The sequence below is a fragment of the Syngnathus scovelli genome, unplaced genomic scaffold (genome assembly GCF_024217435.2).
Source record: "Syngnathus scovelli strain Florida unplaced genomic scaffold, RoL_Ssco_1.2 HiC_scaffold_29, whole genome shotgun sequence".
Lineage (NCBI taxonomy): Eukaryota > Metazoa > Chordata > Actinopteri > Syngnathiformes > Syngnathidae > Syngnathus > Syngnathus scovelli.
In genome coordinates this window covers 1,200,258-1,215,702 of record NW_026061381.1, presented here as the reverse complement: position 1 = coordinate 1,215,702, position 15,445 = coordinate 1,200,258, and positions in this window count along the sequence as shown.

Here is a 15,445-nt window from a genome sequence, read left to right as displayed (position 1 = left end):
CACAGGTGAAGACAGTTGGTCATTGACGCAGGTGCACACACTTGGAATCAGGGGTTCACGTGACCGGACGCACAGGGGAAGGACACACCGACTGGAACGAGAGGAAAATCACACAATAAAACAGGAAGTGATCCGGACGACACATGACAGCATGACATAACCCCCCCCCCTCTAGGGCCGGATCCCAGACGGACCCGGAGCATCGGGGTGAGCCGCGTAAAAGTCATCTAGTAGCCCGGGATCCAGGATATAGCTACGCGGCACCCATTGCCGCTCCTCTGGCCCGTAACCCTCCCAGTCCACCAGGAACTGCCAGCCCCGGCCCTTCCGGCGCACGTCCAGCAACTTCTTAACTGTGTAGGTAGGCCCACCCCCCACCGTCCGCGTAGGCGGGGGTGCCGCGGGAGCCGGCACCATCCCACTCTCCCTAACCGGCTTGACCTTCCCGACGTGGAAGGTGGGATGCACCGCAAGGGACCGAGGCAGACGGAGTCGCACAGCCGCTGGACCGACGACCTTGGAGATCGGAAACGGCCCTACAAAACGGGGGGCCAGCTTCCTGGAGCCCACCTGGAGGGGAAGGTCCCGGGCGGACAGCCAGACCCGCTGGCCGGGCCGGTAGACAGGTGCCGGACGACGTCTCCGGTCAGCCATCCTCTTCACCCTGTCGCCCTGGCGGACCAGTATGGCCCTTGCCGCTGCCCAGATGCGCCGACAGCGTCTCACCACGGCGCACGCCGAGGTAACTGACACCTCCGGCTCGCTGTCGGGGAAGAGCAGGGGCTGGTATCCAAAGACGCACATGAAGGGGGACATCCCGGTCACCGTGATGGGAAGGGAGTTATGGGCGTACTCTACCCAGGTCAAGTTTTGACTCCACGACGAGGGGTTCTGGGTTACCAAACAGCGGAGGCCCATTTCCAGCTGTTGGTTAATGCGTTCTGCTTGGCCGTTCGCTTCCGGGTGGTAGCCCGAAGTGAGGCTCACGGTGGCCCCTATAAGCTTGCAGAAAGCCCTCCAAAAGCGGAACACGAACTGGGGGCCCCTATCTGACACGACGTCCGAGGAAATCCATGAATCCTGCAGACGTGGTCCATGAGAACTACTGCCGTACGTTTGGCCGAAGGTAATTTGGGCAGGGCAATGAAGTGGGCCATCTTGGAGAACCTATCCACGACGGTGAGTATCGTCGTCTTACCGCTAGACACCGGCAGTCCCGTGACAAAATCCACAGAGATGTCGGCCCATGGTCGAGAGGGAATGGAGAGAGGCTGCAGCAACCCCACCCGGAGTGTTCTTACTCCGCGCACAGATGGAACAGGCTGCAACATACTCCCGGACGTCCGCCCCCATGGAGGGCCACCAGAATCTTTGTTGGATGACGTGCAGGGTTCTTCGCACGCCCGGGTGACACGTGAGCCGGGAGGTGTGCGCCCAGTGGATCACTTGGGATCGTAGTTGGGGCGGAACAAACAGTCTATTCTCGGGACTTCCCCTAGGGGGTGGATCATCGTGGTTTGCCCGCTTCACCAAGTCCTCTATGGGCCAGGTTACGGCTCCCACCACGCAGTGAGGGGGGAGAATGGGCTCTGGCTCTGTGGACACCGGGTCTGGGCTGTAGATGCGTGACAGCGCATCAGGTTTGGTGTTCTTGGCCCCCGGTCTGTAAGACAACGTGAAATGGAAACGGTTAAAGAAGAGGGACCAACAAGCCTGGCGGGAGTTCAATCGCTTGGCCTCCTTGATATATTGCAGGTTCTTGTGATCGGTCCAAACCAGAAAGGGGTGTTGGGCTCCCTCCAGCCAGTGTCTCCATTCTTCAAGAGCCTTTTTGAATTTGCTAACAATTCCCGATCTCCGACGTCATAGTTCTGCTCCGCGGGGGTCAGCCGTCGGGACAAAAAGGCGCATGGATGGAGCTTGTTGTCGACCTGGGATCTCTGAGACAGGATGGCGCCGATTCCCTGACTGGAGGCATCAACCTCCACCACGAACTGACGAGATGGGTCGGGCAAGGTAAGGATTGGAGCGGTGGTGAACCGCCTCTTCAGCTCCTGGAAGGCGGCTTCAGCCTCCGCCGTCCAGCGAAACGGAACTGTCGGGGAGGTGAGAGCGTGCAGGGGAGCCTCGGTGGCGCTGAAGCCTCGTATGAATCGTCTATAAAAGTTAGCAAATCCCAGAAATTGCTGCACTCTTTTGCGGCTATCCGGTACCGGCCATTGGGTCACCGCGCTTACTTTGGCTGGGTCCATCTGGACCTTCCCTGGGGCTATGATGAAGCCAAGGAACGATATCGTTTCTGCATGGAACTCGCTCTTTTCGGCCTTTACATAAAGTCGATGGTCCAGGAGCCGTTGCAGGACCGACTTAACATGACTCTCATGGGTCCTCAAATCTGGTGAATAAATTAAGATGTCATCCAAGTAAACGAAAACAAAGTGGTCTAAGAAATCACTCAGAACGTCATTGATCATGGCCTGGAAGACCGCGGGGGCATTGGTGAGGCCGAACGGCATTACCCGGTATTCAAAGTGTCCCCGGGGGGTGTTGAAGCCCGTCTTCCACTCATCACCTTCCCGAATGCGCACGAGGTGATACGCGTTACGCAAATCTAACTTGGTGAATACCCGAGCCTGCTGCAACTGATCAAACACGGCCGACATGAGTGGGAGGGGGTACCGATTCTTTATAGTGATCTGGTTGAGGGGACTGTAATCTATGCAGGGGCGCAGGGTTCCGTCTTTCTTCCCCACAAAGAAAAACCCGGCCCCTGCAGGCGATGATGACGGCATGATCAGACCCGCTTTAAGTGACGCGTCAATATAGTCATTTAAGGCCTTCTTTTCGGGGCCCGAAAGGGAATAAAGTCTCCCCTTGGGGATCGAAGCACCGAGCAATAGGTCTATGGCGCAGTCGTAGGGACGGTGGGGTGGTAAGGAGCTCGCCTTGGCTTTGCTAAATACCTCCGCAAGTTGATGGTAGCATTTGGGTACTTGGTTTAGATCCGGAGCTCTGAACTCTGGTTCAGGAGACGCAAAGTCCGAGGGAGAAGTGCATGGGGACTCGATCGAAGGGTTCGGTTTGACACACGATACTTGGCACTGGGATGCCCACCCCTTTATCTCCCCTGACTCCCAGTTTATTGCAGGGTTGTGGTGTTTTAGCCACGGATAACCGAGGATAAGTTTTTAATCAACGCAATAATTTACAACCGTTGACCAGTCGAAATAATCGTCGAAATTTGGCATCTGTGGCTGGAAGCAGACGCCGAGTTCGACGTTCCTCCCAAACGCCACACTCCCTCGCTTTTCAGGGCTACACAAAAAAACATATTTTTCAAAACAACGAGTTGTAATTACCTTGTACGCTCTAGACGGTCAAGTTGCAAGCTGAAAACAAAAATATTTGTCTTGTTAGTTGTCGTGTTACTAACCGCTGTGTCTTGTTTGCAAGCATTGCCGCTTTCCTACTTCCTGTTGCAAGTCACGCCCACGGATTATAATTTTGCCGTGAGTTCCGCCTATTGACATCATGTCCGCGTCACATGACTGCGACATAATATTATCTAAAACTGTTTGTGCGGTATTGTGTTGTTTTGTGCGGTATTGTGTTATTCTGTGCGGCGTCGTGTTGTTCTGTGCGGCGTCGTGTTGTTCAGTGCGGCGTCATGTTGTTCAGTATGGCATGGTGTAGTTCAGTGCAGCATGGTGTTGTTCAGTGCGGCATGGTGTTGTTCAGTCCGGCATGGTGTTGTTAAGTGCGGCATGGTGTTGTTCAGTGCGGCATGGTGTAGTTCAGTGCGGCATGGTGTTGTTCAGTGCGGCATGGTGCTCTTCAGTGCGGCATGGTGTTGTTCAGTGCGGCATGGTGTTGTTAAGTGCGGCATGGTGTAGTTCAGTGCGGCATGGTGTTGTTCAGTGCGGCATGGTGTTGTTCAGTGCGGCATGGTGTTGTTCAGTGCGGGATGGTGTTGTTCAGTGCGGCATGGTGTTGTTCAGTGCGGCATGGTGTTGTTCAGTGCGGCATGGTGTTGTTTAGTGCGGCATGGTGGTGTTCAGTGCGGCATGGTGGTGTTCAGTGCGGCATGGTGTTGTTCAGTGCGGCATGGTGTTGTTCAGTGCGGCATGGTGTTGTTCAGTGCGGGATGGTGTTGTTCAGTGCGGCATGGTGTTGTTCAGTGCAGGATGGTGTTGTTCAGTGCGGGATAGTGTTGTTCAGTGCAGGATGGTGTTGTTCAGTGCGGCATGGTGTTGTTCAAAGCGGCATGGTGTTGTTCAGTGCGGGATGGTGTTGTTCAGTGCGGGATGGTGTTGTTCAGTGCGGCATAATGTTGCTCAGTGCGGCATAATGTTGTTCAGTGCGGCATGGTGTTGTTCAGTGCGGCATGGTGTTGTTCAGTGCGGCATAATAATGTTCAGTGCGGCATGGTGTCGTTCAGTGCGGCATGGTGTTGTTCAGTGCGGGATGGTGTTGTTCAGTGCGGCATAATGTTGCTCAGTGCGGCATAATGTTGTTCAGTGCGGCATGGTGTTGTTCAGTGCGGCATGGTGTTGTTCAGTGCGGCATAATAATGTTCAGTGCGGCATGGTGTCGTTCAGTGCGGCATGGTGTCGTTCAGTGCGGCATGGTGCTGTTCAGTGCGGCATGGTGTTGTTCAGTGCGGCATGGTGTTGTTAAGTGCGGGATGGTGTAGTTCAGTGCGGCATGGTGTTGTTCAGTGCGGCATGGTGTTGTTCAGTGCGGCATGGTGTTGTTCAGTGCTGGATGGTGTTGTTCAGTGCGGCATGGTGTTGTTCAGTGCGGCATGGTGTTGTTCAGTGCAGCATGGTGTTGTTCAGTGCGGCATGGTGGTGTTCAGTGCGGCATGGTGTTGTTCAGTGCGGCATGGTGTTGTTCAGTGCGGCATGGTGTCGTTCAGTGCGGCATGGTGTCGTTCAGTGCGGGATGGTGTTGTTCAGTGCGACATGGTGTTGTTCAGTGCGGCATGGTGTTGTTCAGTGCGGCATGGTGTTGTTCAGTGCGGCATGGTGTTGTTCAGTGCGGCATGGTGTTGTTCAGTGCGGGATGGTGTTGTTCAGTGCGGCATGGTGTTGTTCAGTGCAGCATGGTGTTGTTCAGTGCGGCATGGTGTTGTTCAGTGCGGCATGGTGTTGTTCAGTGCGGCATGGTGTTGTTCAGTGCGGCATAATGTTGTTCAGTGCGGCATGGTGTTGTTCAGTGCAGGATGGTGTTGTTCAGTGCGGGATGGTGTTGTTCAGTGCAGGATGGTGTTGTTCAGTGCGGCATGGTGTTGTTCAAAGCGGCATGGTGTTGTTCAGTGCGGGATGGTGTTGTTCAGTGCGGCATAATGTTGCTCAGTGCGGCATAATGTTGTTCAGTGCGGCATGGTGTTGTTCAGTGCGGCATGGTGTTGTTCAGTGCGGCATAATAATGTTCAGTGCGGCATAATGTTGTTCAGTGCGGCATAATGTTGTTCAGTGCGGCATGGTGTTGTTCAGTGCGGCATGGTGTTGTTCAGTGCGGGATGGTGTTGTGCAGTGCGGGATGGTGTTGTTCAGTGCGGCATGGTGTTGTTCAGTGCGGCGTCATGTTGTTCAGTACGGCATGTTGTAGTTCAGTGCGGCATGGTGTTGTTCAGTGCGGCATGGTGTTGTTCAGTGCGGCATGGTGTTGTTCAGTGCGGCATGGTGTTGTTCAGTGTGGCATAATGTTGTTCAGTGCGGCATGGTGTTGTTCAGTGCGGGATGGTGTTGTTCAGTGCGGGATGGTGTTGTTCAGTGCAGGATGGTGTTGTTCAGTGCGGCATAATGTTGTTCAGTGCGGCATTGTGTTGTTCGGTGCGGCATGGTGTTGTTCAGTGCGGCATAATGTTGTTCAGTGCGGCATAATGTTGTTCAGTGCGGCATGGTGTTGTTCATTGCGGCATGGTGTTGTTCAGTGCGGCATGGTGTTGTTCAGTGCGGCATGGTGTTGTTCAGTGCGGCATGGTGTTGTTCAGTGCGGTATGGTGTTGTTCAGTGCGGCATGGTGTTGTTCAGTGGGGCATGGTGTTGTTCAGTGCGTCATAGTGTTGTTTAGTGCGGGATGGTGTTGTTCAGTGCGGCATGGTGTTTTTCAGTGCGGCATGGTGTTGTACAGTGCGGAATGGTGTTGTTCAGTGCGGCATGGTGTTGTTCAGTGCGGGATGGTGTTGTTCAGTGCGGCATGGTGTTGTTCAGTGCGGCATGGTGTTGTTCAGTGCGGCATGGTGTTGTTCAGTGCGGGATGGTGTTGTTTAGTGCGGGATCGTGTTGTTCAGTGCGGCATGGTGTTGTTCAGTGCGGGATGGTGTTGTTCAGTGCGGCATAATGTTGTTCAGTGCGGCATAATGTTGTTCAGTGCGGCATGGTGTTGTTCATTGCGGGATGGTTTTGTTCAGTGCAGGATGGTGTTGTTCAGTGCGGCATGGTGTTGTTCAATGCGGCATGGTGTTGTTCAGTGCGGGATGGTGTCGTTTAGTGCGGCATGGTGTTTTTCAGTGCGGCATAATGTTGTTCAGTGCGGCATGGTGTTGTTCAGTGCGGCATGGTGTTGTTCAGTGCGGCATAATGTTGTTCAGTGCGGCATAATGTTGTTCAGTGCGGGATGGTGTTGTTCAGTGCGGCATGGTGTTGTTCAGTGCGGCATGGTGTTGTTCAGTGCGGCATGGTGTTGTTCAGTGCGGGATGGTGTCTTTCAGTGCGGCATGGTGTCGTTCACTGCGGCATGGTGTCGTTCAGTGCGGCATGGTGTCGTTCAGTGCGGCATGGTGTCGTTCAGTGCGGCATGGTGTCGTTCATTGCGGGATGGTGTCGTTCATTGCGGGATGGTGTTGTTCAGTGCGGCATGGTGTTGTTCAGTGCGGCATAGTGTTGTTCAGTGCGGCATGGTGTTGTTCAGTGCGGCATGGTGTTGTTCAGTGCGGCATGGTGTTGTTCAGTGCGGCATGGTGTTGTTCAGTGCGGCATGGTGTTGTTCAGTGCGGCATGGTGTTGTTCAGTGCGGCATAATGTTGTTCAGTGCGGCATAATGTTGTTCAGTGCGGTATAATGTTGTTCAGTGCGGCATAATGTTGTTCAGTGCTGCATGGTGTTGTTCAGTGCGGGATGGTGTTGTTCAGTGCGGCATGGTGTTGTTCAGTGCGGCATGGTGTTGTTCAGTGCGGCATGGTGTTGTTCAGTGCGGCATGGTGTTGTTCAGTGCGGCATGGTGTTGTTCAGTGCGGCATGGTGTTGTTCAGTGCGGCATGGTGTTGTTCAGTGCGGCATGGTGTTGTTCAGTGCGGCATGGTGTTGTTCAGTGCGGCATGGTGTTGTTCAGTGCGGCATGGTGTTGTTCAGTGCGGCATGGTGTCGTTCAGTGCGGCATGGTGTCGTTCAGTGCGGCATGGTGTCGTTCATTGCGGGATGGTGTCGTTCATTGCGGGATGGTGTTGTTCAGTGCGGCATGGTGTTGTTCAGTGCGGCATGGTGTTGTTCAGTGCGGCATGGTGTTGTTCAGTGCGGCATGGTGTTGTTCAGTGCGGCATGGTGTTGTTCAGTGCGGCATGGTGTTGTTCAGTGCGGCATGGTGTTGTTCAGTGCGGCATGGTGTAGTTCAGTGCGGCATGGTGTAGTTCAGTGCGGCATGGTGTTGTTCAGTGCGGGATGGTGTTGTTCAGTGCGGGATGGTGTTGTTCAGTGCGGCATGGTGTTGTTCAGTGCGGCATGGTGTTGTTCAGTGCGGCATGGTGTTGTTCAGTGCGGCATGGTGTTGTTCAGTGCGGCATGGTGTTGTTCAGTTCGGCATGGTGTTGTTCAGTGCGGCATGGTGTTGTTCAGTGCGGCATGGTGTTGTTCGGTGCGGCATGGTGTTGTTCGGTGCGGGATGGTGTTGTTCGGTGCGGGATGGTGTTCAGTGCGGCATGGTGTTGTTCAGTGCGGCATGGTGTTGTTCAGTGCGGCATGGCGTTGTTCAGTGCGGCATGGTGTTGTTCAGTGCGGCATGGTGTTGTTCAGTGCGGCATGGTGTTGTTCAGTGCGGCATGGTGTTGTTCAGTGCGGCATGGTGTTGTTCAGTGCGGCATGGTGTTGTTCAGTGCGGCATGGTGTTGTTCGGTGCGGCATGGTGTTGTTCGGTGCGGCATGGTGTTGTTCAGTGCGGCATGGTGTTGTTCAGTGCGGTATCGTGTTGTTCAGTGCGGTATCGTGTTGTTCAGTGCGGTATCGTGTTGTTCAGTGCGGTATCGTTGTGTTGTTCGTATTGTGTTGTGTTGTTCGTAATGTGTTGTGTTGTTCGTATTGTGTTGTGTTGTTCGTATTGTGTTGTTGGTATTGTGTTGTGTTGTTCGTATTTTGTTGTGTTGTTCATATTGTGTTGAGTTGTTCATATTGTGTTGAGTCGTTCGTATTGTGTTGTGTTGTTCGTATTGTGTTGCCTCTAACACTTAGCTTCTAACACTTAGCCTCTAGCACCTAGAAGGTAAATAAATAGGAAGGAAGGACTCACCGGTGATGTCGTCGCCCACGTCCAAGCGTTGTACTTTGTATTTTCATCCTTCTGACAGTGGAAAACATATAGCCAACAAACACCGTGGAACCTAAACGAATGAAAGAAAACTATCATTTGGCCACAACCAACATTCACAGATACAACACAATGTGACGTGCGGGGTTGAGGTTAAAGGTTGAGTGAAGGGCCCTCGTTTTAAACTACTTTTTTGAAAAGGAGTGGGAACAAAACGTATTTAATTTATTTATTGGGAAGTAGTAAGACTTATTAAATTTATTTAATCTACTTTTCTTCCCAGGCAAAATTTGATGTGCCGCAATTCCAAATTTCCAAAGTGAATGAAGGAATGAAATCCTTTAAATTATGATTTTGTATAAATACTAGGCATAAACACAAAATCTACGGCACAAAATGGGCAGACTTTACTTGTTTGAAAAGGACTGGTTACAAGACAGACTTTTTTAATTTATTTAATGGGAAGAAGACTTATTTAGTTTAATTGATCTATTTTTGTTCCCTGGCAAAATTCGATTTGCTGCAATTCCAAATTTCCAAAGTGAATGAAGGAACGAAGTCGTTTAAATTATGATTTTGTATAAATACTAGGCATAGACACAAAATCTACGGCACAAAACGGGCAGACTTTACTTGTTTGAAGAGGACTGGTTACAAGACAGACTTTTCTGATTTATTTAATGGGAAGAAGACTTATTTAGTTTATTTAATCTTTTTGTTGCCTGGCAAAATTGGATTTGCTGAAATTGTATTTTGCCAAATCTTGACTTGAGACCTGATAGGAAGTATTAAACGCTCAGTTAAATCGATACAAGTTGGTAATAAGAGCGAGTAATGTTGGTTGAAGCGACGAATGAAGGTTAAAAGCAATTTAAATTATGACTTTGTATAAATACTAGATATTAACAGAACATCTACTGCGCAAAATGGGCAGAGTTTACTTGTTTGAGAAGGAGTGGCTTATTTAAGACTAAGATTTATTTAATCTGTTTGTTCCCTGGCAAAATTGGATGTGATGCAATTCCAAATTTCACCACATGATGGTGCCAAATTTTGACTTCATAGGACATATTCAACACTTAGTTCAAGGTAATCAGATTTGTTTATAATTCTAATGGCCTTTTCAAAACTATTCTGGATTACTACTTTGGATCTATTCTACATTACTTGTACATTACTCTGTAACAGATTAGGCAGTATAATCACATATGTTAACTTGAGAGTGCCCACACTCAATCTACTTATCGTGATGTGTTAAATCAATTACTGTTAGACATTATTTGTCTGATAATCTACCAAATCTTTGAATTGAAGAATTTGTGATTTAATTAATAGCTTGTTGTTATGTTCAGGGTAATCAGACTTGTATATAATTCTAATGGCCTTCTTTTGAAAACTATTCTGAATTACAACTTTGGATCTTATATTACTTTGCAACAATATACTCGGTGACAGATTAGGCAGTATAATCACATATGTTAACTTCAGTGCCCACACTGTATTTATTTATGGTTATTTGTTAAATCAAGTACTGTTAGACATGAAATAGGAAGTGTTTAACATAAATGTTATGGCTACTCACCATTGTAGCTCGCTCCTGGTCAATGATACGAGCCTCTTCTTGCAGTGGAAAACTTGCAGCCAACAAACACCGTGGAACTTAAAGGAATGAAATTAAACATTAACATTTCGCCTGGACCAATATTCACACGTACAACGCAACGCGGCTACACTTCTGCTAGCGCCTCAGCTACACGTTGCTATTACAAACGTAAATCTCTTTAAACACAATGAGTGTTACTTACCGTGTGCGCTGTAGACGGTCCAGTTGCAAGCAGAAAATAAAGATATTTCTGTTGATATTCGTCGTTGCTCAGTGGCTCACGGCCATCGCGCCAACAGATTTGAATTTTGGTGGAAGTTCAGCCAATTACGTCATATCCGCGGCACATGACTGCGACGTAATACCCGCTTATCTGAAACGGCAGTTAAAAGTAGAGTTACATCAAGTTTTCTTTTTTAATCAACGCAATCATTTACAACCGTTGACCAGAAAGAATCGTCGAAATTCGACGTTCCCCCCAAACGCCACACTCACTCGCTTTTCAGGGCAACAAAAGTACTTCTTTTTAAAAACGATTAGTTGTACTTACCGTGTACGCTCTGGACGGTCCAGTTGCAAGCAGAAAATAAAAATATTTCTCTTGTTAGTCGTATGTTACCATCCGCTGTGTCTTTGTCAACATCGCCATTTTCCTACTTCCTGTTGCGAGCCACGCCCACGGATTTAAATTTTGGCGGAAGTTCCGCCCATTGGCGTAGTTTTCGCGTATAGCAAATCCGATTGGTTGGGAAGGGGGCGCGGTTATGCAGCCGAGGGGTCCTGTGATCGGTGGGATGTAAAGTAGGCGTCGACGTCACGTCCGCGTCACGTGACCACGACGTGGCAGACGTCATATAGCAACCGCTGTTTTGTTTAGTAGACTTACAGTTGTTATGCATTGACATAATGGCGCACACTCCAAATAGATTTAAATAAATTAAATAATTCTTCTGCCCACTCCCTTTTAAACAAGTTAACTCTCCCCGCGGATTTGAATTCCGGCGGAAGTTCTGCCCATCACGTGACGTCTGTCACGTGACCACACGCGGCAGATGTCATATAGCAACCGCTGTTTTGTTTAGTAGATTTACAGTTGTTATGCGTTGACATAATGGCGCACTGGTTAGCATGTCCACCTCTTAAGCATGATGTTGCGGGTTCGACGCCTGATCAATGTTAGCATGGAGTGAGCTGAAGTGCATGGCGCTGAAGATTTGAATCTTTGAAATGCGCTGAGGTCTGACGTATCAGGCAGAATGGTTTGCCATCACGTTCAACAAAAAATAGAAACTTTCCCACTCTGATAAAAACGTCCTGTGTTCATCTACATATTTTCGTTTTGCTGTGCATCTTTTCCCTGCCATTTCGAGAGCCCAATTGACACTAATAGTTTACTGGAATGTGTTTGCCCATCCTACTTTGTGGAATTTCACCACATGCGCTTTTGACGAAAATACTAAATTGAACTCAAGTGAAGCCAACACGCACAACCCCCCCCCCACACACACACACACCTACACACACACACACAAATGTTGATATGAACATAAAAGAGCCGCATGCGGTTCGGGAGTTGCGGCTTGGCCAAACCTGTACTATACAACTTTATTTGTGTAAAATTTTCACAACAGCTGTCACACAAACAAAGCGGGAAAAACCGAAGACGTGCGTGTTCCGCCCACGCTGGATTTATTTGCACCTTTGAAAAGACACCGTATTGCCGCAGATGTGGCAAAGAGTACTTTTGGGCATCTGAGACGGAAGGATGTCCAAAGCATCACGTCACCTGCTCTGGTAGGAATGGTGGTGGGACGTTGAGGTCAACCGCTTTGGGGTTGGCTGAATCTTTGGTCGCAGGATGCCACACACTTGAAGACAGAAGCAGAAAAGCAGAGCTAAATGCAAAATGTACTCACCGGTGACTCCAATTTTTTCCCCCCCTGAAGAAATGGATGGACGGGTGGCCCCGGCTGGCCGGTGGGACTCTTGTTATTCTGACCCTTTTTAGTGCGCGTTTGGGGCAACAACCGTTTTTTGTGGCGCTCTCTTCTGGTTCAAGAGTGCCCTGCATGTGAATTTGCCTTTCCTGCCTTCTGATTGGATGAGCGCCGGTGTGACGCGGTGCCTCTGTCACCGTGGCGGGGGGTATACGTCGGCATCGGAGCGTCTGCCAACGTCTGAGACCGGCTGGCAGTGTATCGGAGGTGTCGAGTGCGGTGCCGCTGGAGCTCACTCACCAGCTGGTGTTAGGGCCACAGAATGAAGGCCAAGGAGAAGACTAGAAAGAGAAACAGAAACTTCTCCTCCAATTGTTTGATTTGTCTCTTCTGAGCTTCGATGAATTCTTTCAGCTCTTTGTTCCTCTAGGACGGACAAATGGAAAGTAGCCTTCAAAAGCCAGTAAGCGTGCAAGTAAGTGCCGGGCTGGCTTTGGGCCCTTACCTGTTGCGCGCTGTGCAGCAGATCCATTCTCTCTTGGAGGATGCAAGCGTCGCGCTCCCTCAACTCCCACATCAGGGCTCGCTTCCATTGGTCCACGGCGCTCCTAAGCTCTTGTCTCTGATCCGCCGTCAGCACGTCATTCACGCCAGCGTGGCTGGCTTTTTCGCCGTCCGTGGCGGGGCAGTCCCGCTGCGGTAGCGCCTCGTACAACATGGCCTCCAGCTCCATGATCCTCTGGGCCGCAATCCTCGTCCATCAGTAGTCCGGCGGGAGATTTGAGGGCGGCTTACCTTATGAGCCTGGTCCATGGAACGCTTCCTGAAGTCCAACTCTTCATCCAGGTAGCCCTTCTGGTTGCAGAACATATCCTAGCACAGCTCAAGGTCAGAATTGTTGGGGCACATTGCCCCGAGTTCCCCTTGGCTGATGTCGCGTGTCTGTCTACCTTCTCACTTTCAATGTCCAACATCTTCTGTTGAAGTGCTGACTTGGTCACTTTGATGTATTCTAACCACTGAGGAAAGGCTGCTGTCACATAAGCAGAATGCGAGAGCGTGCGTGGACGTGCGCGTTACCTTCTCGGCTAGGGTGGGAAGGGTCCTGGCGTGAATCACGACCACCTGCTCCTCGTTGGTGAGATTCTGCAAGAGCCCAAAGGCACAGCGTCAACAAGGTTCTTTCAGCGCAAAGCCTTCCAAAAGTCACATTTGAGCCGCCGAGTCTCGTGGAGTGCGAACATAAGGAGTTCGACATACACTTACGGCGTTATCGCCCAGGATGTCCAGCTTCTTCATCAGATCACTGATGACGATGTCCTGGGGAAAGGCGCAAGGAGCCATGTAAGGTGTTCTGGGACCTCAGGTTAAGGTTAGGGTTGCGAGGGACGCCTTACGTACGCTCACGCCGTCGGCCTCGCAGTAGATCTGCAAAGGGCTGAGGCCGTCTGGGAAACGGACTTGCAGAAACTTCAAGACGGAGGAGCGCCACTCCCTCTCCTGAAAGGCAGAGGCATGCATCCGTCCGTCCGTCCGTCCGTCACATCTCTGGCCTCAACACGCTTGTGCGAGTCTTCCCACCTCCAGCTCCAGGATGCGGAACTCAAGCAGTTCGTTTTGGTCTCGGATATCCTGGATGTGCTCTTTCAGACGCGCTTCTTCCGCCTCCATCCGCCTGACCTGAAAAGACAGTCAGACCTCATCTGCGGGGCTTCCGGACGGGTGTGACGCCAAGCGACTCCGCCCAGCGCCTTTCTTTCCGTCACCTTTTCGGCCAACTGCTGATTGCTCTGATGCAGCAGCTGCTTCTCCTCCACCCACTTGACATTCTAGAAGAGACAAACGCGTGGACAGCTTTGGAATGTTGTGTCATTTTCATCCACAAATTCTTTGGTTGACTGGAAAATGACATTTGCTTTTCTCCACATTTTCCCAGCCACGTTCATAGGGGGTTGGTCCAGTAATGCCAGACGAATGAGTGACTGAAGAATGTAGCTATTTTGTCTGAGAAAAAGGTGTGCTCATTGATAAGCTTACCTGTCCTTGTTGCTTCAGCGCTGACTCCAGATCTGCTACTCTGCTTTGATAGTGACCCATTTCTACTGTCATGTAACATGGGGGGAAGAGATGGTGCAAATGGTAAAATATGGATTGTTCACAGGAATAAATTGGCAGAGCTGAAATTCCAAATTTGTCCAAAAGATGGCGCCAGACCAAAACATGAGACCAAAAAAGGGGCCAAAATAAGCTAAGCAAGTTAAAATAGAAATAAAACAGGAACACGGTGTCGGATTGTGAGTCACGCATGGACGCACAAATGTGATTTTTACTTTTTGATTTCTTTGCTTGGCTAAAAATGTATTCTGTAACAGCTTAAAGCAATATTGTTAGTCAATTCGATCAAGGGACCCGTCACTATGAGAATAGTGGCGTGACATAAATTGTTTGGAGAAGCACAAATGTGATTTTTACTTCTTGATTTCTTTGCTTGGCTAAAAATTGATTCCCTCTTTCATGAACTGTGTTTTGCAATCGAATTGTTCTGGGATTGAATGATTTTATTAACACGGGTATCAGTGGGTGAAATTGTTCGGTTTCTGGAGTGATTAAGATTTGTAATTCTATTTCATGTTTCTTCAATAAATGTGTTGTGTATATTCATCTACTTTGTTGTGCGCTGATTTGTACTGAATGTACAATCGATGGTTCGGGGTTGATTTGACAATTTGATTAATGTGCGGGGGGTTATTATGGTATAACATAGGACCGTAATAAATAAAAGTAACATCAGACAATTTTAGAGAATTGAATAACTTTCGTAGTTATTTGAGACACGAGTGAATTTCAATCCGTTTGAAAGTTTGCTTCGTCTGAATAAATTAACGGAAGTGTTTGAATCGGATTATCGGTTTGGTGTAGAACTGAAAGTAATTTAATTATTTGAAGGGCGCAGGCCCGTTTCCCCTTTTGACGGGCCGCGTAAAAAGTAACTCCGAACATGTTAGAGAATTAAATAACTTTCGTAGATATTTAAGGGAAGAGTGATTATTGAAAGAGGTGCGTTTGACACTACCATCAGCTTTTCTCTGGTCTGAAAGGAGGAGGAGGGAGGCTCCTCCTCCTCCTTTCAGACCAGAGAACACCCGAGGCTGGGTGAGAACGGGGAGGCTGCGACCCGGCCGGGGGTTGCGGGAAGGGGCGCCACCTTGATCTCCTTCTCGGCGTCGTAGTCCCCTCCGCTGGTCTGGGCTAGCAGAGCGTAGGCTCGTTGCAGCGCTTGATATTCTTGCGTCAGCTGGCGGTAGCGAAGCTCCGCCTCCTCATGCACACACCAATGCAACACAGCACTAGTACCAGAATCAGTCAGACCGGCGACAAAGCA